This window comes from Ambystoma mexicanum, chromosome 14, assembly GCF_040938575.1.
Source record: "Ambystoma mexicanum isolate Mex_15411 chromosome 14, UKY_AmexF1_1, whole genome shotgun sequence".
In the NCBI taxonomy this organism is placed as follows: domain Eukaryota; kingdom Metazoa; phylum Chordata; class Amphibia; order Caudata; family Ambystomatidae; genus Ambystoma; species Ambystoma mexicanum.
In genome coordinates, this window is record NC_090940.1 from 125,247,375 (window position 1) to 125,261,418 (window position 14,044).

A 14,044-nucleotide genomic window follows, 5' to 3' on the forward strand; every position below is an offset into this window, starting at 1 on the left:
TACTTCTTCTGCTTTCACTTCACCATGCAATTACATTGCCACATTTACCACCTCATATTTCACTTCTTCTGCATTCAATTCAGCATGCATTAACTTTGTCATATTTACCACCTCATATTTTACTTATTCTGCATTAACTTCACCATGCACTCACTTTGACACATTTACCACCTCATATTTTACTTCTGCTGCATTCAATTCAGCATGCATTAACTTTGCCACATTTACCTCCACCTAATTTAGTTCTTCTGCATTCAATTCAGCATGCATTTATTTTTTCACATTTACCCCCTCATATTTTACTTCTTCTGCATTCGTTTCACCATGCATTCACTTCGTCACATTTACCACCTCATATTTTACTTCTTCTGCATTCACTTCAACATACATTCACTTTGCCAAATTTACCACCCCATATTTTACTTCTTCTGCATTCACTTCACTATGCATTCACTTTGCCACATTTACCACCTCATATTTTACTTCTTCTGCATTCACTTCACCTGCATTCACTTTGTTAGATTTACCACTCCATATTTTACTTCTTCTGCATTCAATTCAGCATGCATTCACTTTGCCACATTAATAACCTCATATTTTACTTCTTCTGCTTTCACTTCACCATGCACTCACTTTGCCACAGTTACCACCTCATATTTTACTCCTTCTGCATTCAATTCAGCATGCATTCACTTTGCCTCATTTATCACCTCATATTTTATTTCTTCTGCATTCAATTCAGCATGCATTAACTTTGCCACATTTACCTCCCCCTAATTTACTTATTCTGCATTCACTACACCATACATTCACTTTGTTACATTTACCACCTCACATTTTACTTCTTCTGCATCCGCTTCACTATGCATTTACTTTGCCACATTTACCACCTCATATTTTAATTCTTCTGCATTCACTTCACAATGCACTAACTTTTCCACAATTACCACCTCATATTTTACTTCTTTGCATTCAATTCAGCATGCATTCACTTTGCCACATTTACCACCTCGCGTTTTACTTCTTCTGCTTTCATTTCACCATGCACTCACATTGCCACATTTACCACCTCATATTTTACTTCTTCTGCATTAACTTCACCATGCACTCACTTTGTCACATTTACCACCTCATATTTTACTTCATCTGTATTCAATTCAGTATGCATTTACTTTGCCACATTTACCCCCCCATAATTTACTTCTTCTGCATTCACTACACCATACATTCACTTTGTCACATTTACCACCTCACATTTTATTTCTTCTGTATCCGCTTCACCATGCATCCACTTTGCCATGTTTACCTCCTCATTATACTTTACTTCTTCTGCATTTGCTTCACCATGCACTCACTTTGCCACATTTACCACATTATATGTTACTTCTTCTGCATTCAATTCAGCATGCATTCACTGTGCCACATTTACCTCCCCAATATACTTCTTCTGCATTCACTACACCATACATTCACTTTGTCACATTTACCAGCTCATATTTTACTTCTTCTGCATTCACTTGACCATGCACTAACTTTTCCACATTTACCACCTCATATTTGACTTCTTCTGCATTCAATTCAGCATGCATTCACTTTGCCACATTTATCACCTCATATTTTACTTCTTCTGCATTCAATTCAGCATGAATTCACTTTGCCACATTAACCCCCCCTAATATACTTCTTCTGCATTCACTACACCATACATTCACTTTGTCACATTTACCAGCTCATATTTTACTTCTTCTGCATTACCTTCACCATGCACTCACTTTGTCACATTTACCACCTCATATTTTACTTCTTCTGCATTCAATTCAGCATGCATTCACTTTGTCAGATTTACCCCCTCATATTTTAATTCCTCTGCATTAACTTCACCATGCACTCACTTTGACACATTTACCACCTCATATTTTACTTCTGCTGCATTCAATTCAGCATGCATTAACTTTGCCACATTTACCTCCACCTAATTTAGTTCTTCTGCATTCAATTCAGCATGCATTTATTTTTTCACATTTACCCCCTCATATTTTACTTCTTCTGCATTCGTTTCACCATGCATTCACTTCGTCACATTTACCACCTCATATTTTACTTCTTCTGCATTCACTTCAACATACATTCACTTTGCCAAATTTACCACCCCATATTTTACTTCTTCTGCATTCACTTCACTATGCATTCACTTTGCCACATTTACCACCTCATATTTTACTTCTTCTGCATTCACTTCACCTGCATTCACTTTGTTAGATTTACCACTCCATATTTTACTTCTTCTGCATTCAATTCAGCATGCATTCACTTTGCCACATTAATAACCTCATATTTTACTTCTTCTGCTTTCACTTCACCATGCACTCACTTTGCCACAGTTACCACCTCATATTTTACTCCTTCTGCATTCAATTCAGCATGATTTCACTTTGCCTCATTTATCACCTCATATTTTATTTCTTCTGCATTCAATTCAGCATGCATTAACTTTGCCACATTTACCTCCCCCTAATTTACTTATTCTGCATTCACTACACCATACATTCACTTTGTTACATTTACCACCTCATATTTTACTTCTTCTGCATCCGCTTCACCATGCACTCACTTTGCAACATTTACCACCTCATCTACTTCTTCTACATCAAATTCAGCATGCATTCACTTTGCCACATTTCCCCCCCCCCTAATTTACTTCTTTTGCATTCACTACACCATACATTCACTTTGTCACATTTACCACCTCACATTTTACTTCTTCTGCATCCGCTTCACCATGCATTTACTTTGCCACATTTACCACCTCATATTTTAATTCTTCTGCATTCACTTCACAATGCACTAACTTTTCCACAATTACCACCTCATATTTTACTTCTTTGCATTCAATTCAGCATGCATTCACTTTGCCACATTTACCACCTCGCGTTTTACTTCTTCTGCTTTCATTTCACCATGCACTCACATTGCCACATTTACCACCTCATATTTTACTTCTTCTGCATTAACTTCACCATGCACTCACTTTGTCACATTTACCACCTCATATTTTACTTCATCTGTATTCAATTCAGTATGCATTTACTTTGCCACATTTACCCCCCTAATTTACTTCTTCTGCATTCACTACACCATACATTCACTTTGTCACATTTACCACCTCACATTTTATTTCTTCTGTATCCGCTTCACCATGCATCCACTTTGCCATGTTTACCCACTCATTATACTTTACTTCTTCTGCATTTGATTCACCATGCACTCACTTTGCCACATTTACCACATTATATGTTACTTCTTCTGCATTCAATTCAGCATGCATTCACTGTGCCACATTTACCTCCCCAATATACTTCTTCTGCATTCACTACACCATACATTCACTTTGTCACATTTACCAGCTCATATTTTACTTCTTCTGCATTCACTTGACCATGCACTAACTTTTCCACATTTACCACCTCATATTTGACTTCTTCTGCATTCAATTCAGCATGCATTCACTTTGCCACATTTACCACCTCATATTTTACTTCTTCTGCATTCAATTCAGCATGCATTCACTTTGCCACATTTACCACCTCATATTTTACTTCTTCTGCATTCAATTCAGCATGCATTCACTTCGTCAGATTTACCCCCTCATATTTTAATTCCTCTGCATTTGCTTCACCAAGCATTCAGTTTGCCACATTTACCACGGCATATTTGACTTCTTCTGCATTCACATTTACCATACATTCATGTTGTCACATTTCCCTCCCAATACTTTACTTCTTCTGCATTAACTTCACCATACATTCACTTTGTCACATGTACCCCACCATACTTTACTTCTTCTGCATTGACTTCACCATGCACTCCCTTTGCCTCTTTTACCACTTCATATTTTACTTCTTCTGCATTCAATTCAACATGCATTCACTTTGCCACATTTACCTCCCCCTAATTTACTTCGTCTGCATTCACTACACCATACATTCACTTTGTCGCATTTACCACCTCACATTTTACTCCATCTGCATCCACTTCACCATGCATTCACTTTGCCAAATTTACCACCTCGTATTTGACTTCTTCTTCATTCACTGCACCATGCACTCACTTTGCCACATTTACCACCTCATATTTTACTTCTTCTGCATTCGCTTCAGCATGCATTAACTTTGGCACATTTACCTCCCCCTAATTTACTTCTTCTGCATTCAATTCAGCATGCACTCATTTTGTCACATTTAACCCCTCATATTTTACTTCTTCTGCATTCGCTTCACCATGCATGCACTTTGCCACATTTACCACGTCATATTTTACTTCTTCTGCATTCACTTTACCAACATTCACTTTTTCACATTTACCTTCCCATACTTTACTTCTTCTGCATTCAATTCACCATGCACTCACATTGCCACATTTACACCTCATATTTGAATTCTTCTGCTTTCACTTCACTATGCATTCACTTTGCCACATTTATCACCTAATATTTTACTTCTTCTGCATTCACTTCAACATACATTCACTTTGCCACATGTACCCCCATACATTAATTCTTCTGCATTCACTTCACCATGCATTCACCTTGCCACATTTACCACCCCATATTTTACTTCTTCTGCAGTTACTTCGCCATGCATTCACTTTGTCATTTTTACCACCTGATATTTTACTCCTTCTGCATTCAATTCAGCATGCATTCACTTTGCCACTTTTACCTCCCCTAATTTACTTCTTCTGTATTCAATTCAGCATGCATTAACTTTGTCACATTTACCCCATCATATTTTACTTATTCTGCTTTCACTTCACCATGCACTTACATTGCCACATTTACCACCTCATATTTTACTTCATCTACATTCAATTCAGCATGCACTCCCTTTGCCACAATTACCACCTAATATTTGACTTCCTCTGCATTCAATTCAGCATGCATTAACTTTGCCACATTTACCTCCACCTAATTTACTTCTTCTGCATTCAATTCAGCATGCACTCACTTTGTCACATTTACCACCTCATATTTTACTTCTTCTGCATTCAATTCAGCATGCATTCACTTTGCCACATTTACCACCTCATATTTTACTTCTTCTGCATTAACTTCACCATGCACTCACTTTGTCACATTTACCACCTCATATTTTACTTCTTCTGCATTCAATTCAGCATGCATTAACTTTGACACATTTACCTCCACCTAATTTACTTCTTCTGCATTCAATTCAGCATGCATTCACGTTGTCACATTTCCCACCCCATACTTTACTTCTTCTGCATTCACTTCACCATACATTCATTTTGTCACATTTACATTCCTATACTTTACTTCTTCTGCAATCACTTCACCATACATTCACTTTGTCACATTTACCTCCCCATACATTATTTCTTCTGCATTCACTTCACCATACAATCACTTTGTCAGATTTAAATCCTCCATGTTCACTTCATCTGCATTCACTTCACCATACATTCACTTTTTCATATGTACCTCCTCATATTTTACTTCTTCTGCATTCACTTCACCATGCATTCACTTTGACACTTTTACCACCTCTTATTTTACTTCTTCTGCATTCACTTCACCATACATTCACTTTGCCACATTTACCTTTCCCTTAATTTAGTTATTCTGCATTCACGACGCCATACATTCACTTTGTCACATTTACCACCTCATATTGTACTTCTTCTGCATTCATTTCATGCATTCACTTTGCCACATTTCGCACCTCGTGTTTTACATCTTCTGCATTCACTTCACCATGCACTCACATTGCCACATTTACCACCTCATATTTTACTTCTTCTGCATTCACTTCAACATACATTCACTTTGCCACATGTACCTCCCCATACATTTCTTCTTCTGCATCCACTTCACCATGCATTCACTTTGTTACATTTACCCCCTCATATTTTACTTCTTCTGCTTTCACTTCACCATGCACTTACATTGCCACATTTACCACATCATATTTGACTTCTTCTGGATTCAATTTAGCATGCATTCACTTTGCCACATTTACCTCCCCCTAATTTACTTCTTCTGTATTCACTACACCATACATTCACTTTGTCACATTTACCACCTCACATTTTATTTATTCTGTATCCGCTTCACCATGCATCCACTTTGCCATGTTTATCTCCTCATACTTTACTTCTTCTGCATTCACTTCACCATGCACTAACCTTTCCATATTTACCACCTCATATTTTACTTCTTCTGCATTCAATTCAGCATGCACTCACATTGCCACATTTACCACCTCATATTTTACTTCTTCTGCATTCAATTAAGCATGCATTCACTTTGCCACGTTTACCTCCACCTGATTTACTTCTTCTGCATTCAATTCAGCATGCACTCATTTTGTCACATTTACCCCCTCATATTTTACTTCTTCTGCATTCGCTTCACCATGCATTCACTTCGCCACATTTACCATGTCATATTTGACTTCTTCTGCATTCACTTTAACATACATTCTCGTTGTCACATTTCCCTCCCCATACTTTACTTCTTCTGCATTCAGTTCACCATACATTCACTTTGTCACATTTACGTTCCCATACTTTACTTCTCCTGCAATCACTTCACCATACATTCACTTTGTCACATTTACCTCCCATACATTATTTCTTCTGCATTCACTTCACCATACAATCACTTTGTCAGATTTACCACCTCATATTTTACTTCTTCTGCATTCATTTCATTCATTCACTTTGCCACATTTACCACCTCATATTTTACTTCTTCTGCATTCACTTCAACATACATTCACTTTGCCACATTTACCACCCCATATATTATTTCTTCTGCTTTCACTTCACCATGCACTTACATTGCACATTTACCACCTCATATTTTACTTATACTGCATTAACTTCACCATGCACTCACTTTTTCACATTTATCACCTCATATTTTACTTCATCTGCATTCGCTTCAACATACATTCACTTTGCCACATGTACCTCCCCATACATTACATCTTCTGCATTCAGTTCACCATACATTCACTTTGACACTTTTACCACCTCTTATTTTACTTCTTCTGCATTCACTTCACCATACATTCACTTTGCCACATTTACCTTTCCCTTAATTTAGTTATTCTGCATTCACGACGCCATACATTCACTTTGTCACATTTACCACCTCATATTGTACTTCTTCTGCATTCATTTCATGCATTCACTTTGCCACATTTCGCACCTCGTGTTTTACATCTTCTGCATTCACTTCACCATGCACTCACATTGCCACATTTACCACCTCATATTTTACTTCTTCTGCATTCACTTCAACATGCATTCACTTTGCCACATGTACCTCCCCATACATTTCTTCTTCTGCATCCACTTCACCATGCATTCACTTTGTCAGATTTACCACCTCATATTTTACTTCTTCTGCATTCACTTCATCATGCATTCACTTTGTCACATTTACCACCTCATATTTTACTTCTTCTGCATTCATTTCATTCATTCACTTTGCCACATTTACCACCTCATATTTTACTTCTTCTGCATTCACTTCAACATACATTCACTTTGCCACATGTGCCTACCCATACATTACTTCTTCTGCATTCACTTCACCATACATTCACTTTACCACATTTACCACCCCATATATTATTTCTTCTGCTTTCACTTCACCATGCACTTACATTGCACATTTACCACCTCATATTTTACTTCATCTGCATTCGCTTCAACATACATTCACTTTGCCACATGTACCTCCCCATACATTACATCTTCTGCATTCAGTTCACCATACATTCACTTTGCCACATTTACCACCCCATAGTTCACTTCTTCTGCATTAACTTCACCATGCATTCACTTTGCCACATTTACCACCTCATATTTTACTTATTCTGCATTAACTTCACCATGCACTCACTTTTTCACATTTATCACCTCATATTTTACTTCATCTGCATTCACTTCAACATACATTCTCTTTGCCACATGTACCTCCCCATACATTACATCTTCTGCATTCAGTTCACCATACATTCACTTTGCCACATTTACCACCCCATAGTTCACTTCTTCTGCATTCACTTCACCATGCATTAACGTTGTCACATTTACCACCTCATATTTTACTTCTTCTGCATTCACTTTACCAACATTCACGTTGTCACATTTACCACCTCATATTTTACTTCTTCTGCATTCACTTTACCATACATTCACGTTGTCACATTTCCCTCCCCATACTTTACTTCTTCTGCATTCACTTCACCATAAATTCACTTTGTCACATTTACCCCTCATATTTTACTTCTTCTGCATTCGCTTCACCATGCATTCACTTCGCCACATTTACCACCTCATATTTTACTTCTTCTGCATTCACTTCAACATACATTCACTTTGCCACATGTACCTCCCAATACATTAATTCTTCTGCATTCACTTTGCCACATTTACCACCCCATAGTTTAGTTCTTCTGCATTCACTTCACCATGCATTAACGTTGTCACATTTACCACCTCATATTTTACTTCTTCTGCATTCAATTCAGCATGCATTCACTTTGCCACCCTTACCACCTGAAATTTTACTCCTTCTGCATGCAATTCAGCATGCATTCACTTTGCCACTTTTACCTCCCCCTAATTTACTTCTTCTGCATTAAATTCAGCTTGCATTCACGTTGTCACATTTACGCCCTCATATTTTACTTCTTCTGCTTTCACTTCACTATGCACTTACATTGCCACATTTACCACCTCATATTTTACTTCTTCTGCATACAATTCAGCATGCACTCACTTTGCCACATTTACCACATCATATTTTACTTCTTCTGCATTCAATTCAGCATGCATTAACTTTGCCACATTTACCTCCACCTAATTTAGTTCTTCTGCATTCAATTCAGCATGCATTTATTTTTTCACATTTACCCCCTCATATATTACTTCTTCTGCATTCGTTTCACCATGCATTCACTTCGTCACATTTACCACCTCATATTTTACTTCTTCTGCATTCACTTCAACATACATTCACTTTGCCAAATTTACCACCCCATATTTTACTTCTTCTGCATTCACTTCACTATGCATTCACTTTGCCACATTTACCACCTCATATTTTACTTCTTCTGCATTCACTTTGCCTGCATTCACTTTGTTACATTTACCACCCCATATTTCACTTCTTCTGCATTCAATTCAGAATGCATTCATTTTGTCACATTTACCCCCTCATATTTTACTTCTTCTGCATTTGCTTCACCATGCATTCACTTCGCCACATTTACCACCTCATATCTTACTTCTTCTGCATTCACTTCAACATACATTCACTTTGCCACATTTACCTCCCCATACCTTACGTATTCTGCATTCACTTCACCATGTATTCACTTTGCCACATTTACCACCTCATATTTTATTTCTTCTGCATTCAATTCAGTATACATTCACTTTGCCACATTTATCACCTCATATTTTACTTCTTCTGCTTTCACTTCACCATGCACTCACATTACCAGATTAACCACCTTATATTTTACTTCTTCTGCATTCTATTCAGCATGAATTCACTTTGCCAAATTTACCACCTCATGTTTTACTTCTTCTGCATTAACTTCACCATGCACTCACTTTGTCACATTTACCACCTCATATTTTACTTCTTCTGCATTCAAATCAGCATGCATTAACTTTGCCACATTTACCTCCCCCTAATTTACTTCTTCTGCATTCAATTCAGCATGCATTCATTTTGTCACATTTACCCCCTCATATTTTACTTCTTCTGCATTCGCCTCACCATGCATTCACTTCGCCTCATTTACCACATCATATTTGACTTCTTCTGCATTCACTTTACCATACATTCTCATTTACCATACATTCACGTTGTCACATTTCCCTCCCCATACTTTACTTTTTCTGCATTCACTTCACCATACATTCACTTTGTCACATTTACCTCCCCATATATTATTTCTTCTGCATTCACTTCACCATACATTCACTTTGTCAAATTTACATCCTCCATATTCACGTCTTCTGCATTCACTTCACCATACATTCACTTTTTCATATTTACCACCTCATATTTTACTTCTTCTGCATTCACTTCATCATGCATTCACTTTGACACATTTACCACCTCTTATTTTACTTCTTCTGCATTCACTTCACCATGCATTCACTTTGCCGCATGTACCTCCCCATACATTACTTCTTCTACATTCACTTCACCATGCATTTACTTTGCCACATGTATCACCTAATATTTTACTTCTTCTGCATTCACTTCAACATACATTCACTTTGCCACATGTACCCCCCATACATTAATTCTTCTGCATTCACTTCACCATGCATTCACCTTGCCACATTTACCACCCCATATTTTACTTCTTCTGCAGTTACTTCGCCATGCATTCACTTTGTCATTTTTACCACCTGATATTTTACTCCTTCTGCATTCAATTCAGCATGCATTCACTTTGCCACTTTTACCTCCCCCTAATTTACTTCTTCTGTATTCAATTCAGCATGCATTAACTTTGTCACATTTACCCCATCATATTTTACTTATTCTGCTTTCACTTCACCATGCACTTACATTGCCACATTTACCACCTCATATTTTACTTCATCTACTTTCAATTCAGCATGCACTCCCTTTGCCACAATTACCACCTCATATTTCACTTCCTCTGCATTCAATTCAGCATGCATTAACTTTGCCACATTTACCTCCACCTAATTTACTTCTTCTGCATTCAATTCAGCATGCATTCATTTTGTCACATTTACCCCTTCATATTTTACCTCTTCTGCTTTCACTTCACCATGCACTCACTTTGTCACATTTACCACCTCATATTTTACTTCTTCTGCATTCAATTCAGCATGCATTCACTTTGCCACATTTACCACCTCATATTTTACTTCTTCTGCATTAACTTCACCATGCACTCACTTTGTCACATTTACCACCTCATATTTTACTTCTTCTGCATTCAAATCAGCATGCATTAACTTTTCCACATTTACCTCCCCCTAATTTACTTCTTCTGCATTCAATTCAGCATGCATTCATTTTGTCACATTTACCCCCTCATATTTTACTTCTTCTGCATTCGCCTCACCATGCATTCACTTCGCCTCATTTACCACATCATATTTGACTTCTTCTGCATTCACTTTACCATACATTCTCATTTACCATACATTCACGTTGTCACATTTCCCTCCCCATACTTTACTTTTTCTGCATTCACTTCACCATACATTCACTTTGTCACATTTACCTCCCCATATATTATTTCTTCTGCATTCACTTCACCATACATTCACTTTGTCAAATTTACATCCTCCATATTCACGTCTTCTGCATTCACTTCACCATACATTCACTTTTTCATATTTACCACCTCATATTTTACTTCTTCTGCATTCACTTCATCATGCATTCACTTTGACACATTTACCACCTCTTATTTTACTTCTTCTGCATTCACTTCACCATGCATTCACTTTGCCGCATGTACCTCCCCATACATTACTTCTTCTACATTCACTTCACCATGCATTTACTTTGCCACATGTATCACCTAATATTTTACTTCTTCTGCATTCACTTCAACATACATTCACTTTGCCACATGTACCCCCCATACATTAATTCTTCTGCATTCACTTCACCATGCATTCACCTTGCCACATTTACCACCCCATATTTTACTTCTTCTGCAGTTACTTCGCCATGCATTCACTTTGTCATTTTTACCACCTGATATTTTACTCCTTCTGCATTCAATTCAGCATGCATTCACTTTGCCACTTTTACCTCCCCCTAATTTACTTCTTCTGTATTCAATTCAGCATGCATTAACTTTGTCACATTTACCCCATCATATTTTACTTATTCTGCTTTCACTTCACCATGCACTTACATTGCCACATTTACCACCTCATATTTTACTTCATCTACTTTCAATTCAGTATGCACTCCCTTTGCCACAATTACCACCTCATATTTCACTTCCTCTGCATTCAATTCAGCATGCATTAACTTTGCCACATTTACCTCCACCTAATTTACTTCTTCTGCATTCAATTCAGCATGCATTCATTTTGTCACATTTACCCCCTCATATTTTACCTCTTCTGCTTTCACTTCACCATGCACTCACTTTGTCACATTTACCACCTCATATTTTACTTCTTCTGCATTCAATTCAGCATGCATTCACTTTGCCACATTTACCACCTCATATTTTACTTCTTCTGCATTAACTTCACCATGCACTCACTTTGTCACATTTACCACCTCATATTTTACTTCTTCTGCATTCAATTCAGCATGCATTAACTTTGCCACATTTACCTCGCCATAATTTACTTCTTCTGCATTCAATTCAGCATGCATTCACGTTGTCACATTTCCCACCCCATACTTTACTTCTTCTGCAATCACTTCACCATACATTCACTTTGTCACATTTACCTCCCCATACATTATTTCTTCTGCATTCACTTCACCATACAATCACTTTGTCAGATTTAAATCCTCCATGTTCACTTCTTCTGCATTCACTTCACCATACATTCACTTTTTCATATGTACCTCCTCATATTTTACTTCTTCTGCATTCACTTCACCATGCATTCACTTTGACACTTTTACCACCTCTTATTTTACTTCTTCTGCATTCACCTCACCATACATTCACTTTGCCACATTTACCTTTCCCTTAATTTAGTTATTCTGCATTCACGACGCCATACATTCACTTTGTCACATTTACCACCTCATATTGTACTTCTTCTGCATTCATTTCATGCATTCACTTTGCCACATTTCGCACCTCGTGTTTTACATCTTCTGCATTCACTTCAACATACATTCACTTTGCCACATGTACCTCCCCATACATTTCTTCTTCTGCATCCACTTCACCATGCATTCACTTTGTCACATTTACCCCCTCATATTTTACTTCTTCTGCTTTCACTTCACCATGCACTTACATTGCCACATTTACCTCACCCTAATTTACTTCTTCTGTATTCACTACACCATACATTCACTTTGTCACATTTACCACCTCACATTTTATTTATTCTGTACCCGCTTCACCATGCATCCACTTTGCCATGTTTACCTCCTCATACTTTACTTCTTCTGCATTCACTTCACCATGCACTAACCTTTCCATATTTACCACCTCATATTTTACTTCTTCTGCATTCAATTCAGCATGCACTCACATTGCCACATTTACCACCTCATATTTTACTTCTTCTGCATTCAATTCAGCATGCATTCACTTTGCCACGTTTACCTCCACCTGATTTACTTCTTCTGCATTCAATTCAGCATGCACTCATTTTGTCACATTTACCCCCTCATATTTTACTTCTTCTGCATTCAGTTCACCATACATTCACTTCGCCACATTTACCATGTCATATTTGACTTCTTCTGCATTCACTTTACCATACATTCTCGTTGTCACATTTCCCTCCCCATACTTTACTTCTTCTGCATTCAGTTCACCATACATTCACTTTGTCACATTTACGTTCCCATACTTTACTTCTTCTGCAATCACTTCACCATACATTCACTTTGTCACATTTACCTCCAATACATTATTTCTTCTGCATTCACTTCACCATACAATCACTTTGTCAGATTTACCACCTCATATTTTACTTCTTCTGCATTCACTTCATCATGCATTCACTTTGACACATTTACCACCTCTTATTTTACTTCTTCTGCATTCACTTCACCATGCATTCACTTTGCCACATTTACCTTTCCCTTAATTTGGTTATTCTGCGTTCACGACACCATACATTCACTTTGTCACATTTACCACCTCATATTTTACTTCTTCTGCATTCATTTCATTCATTCACTTTGCCACATTTACCATCTCATATTTTACTTCTTCTGCATTCACTTCAACATACATTCACTTTGCCACATGTGCCTCCCCATACATTACTTCTTCTGCATTCACTT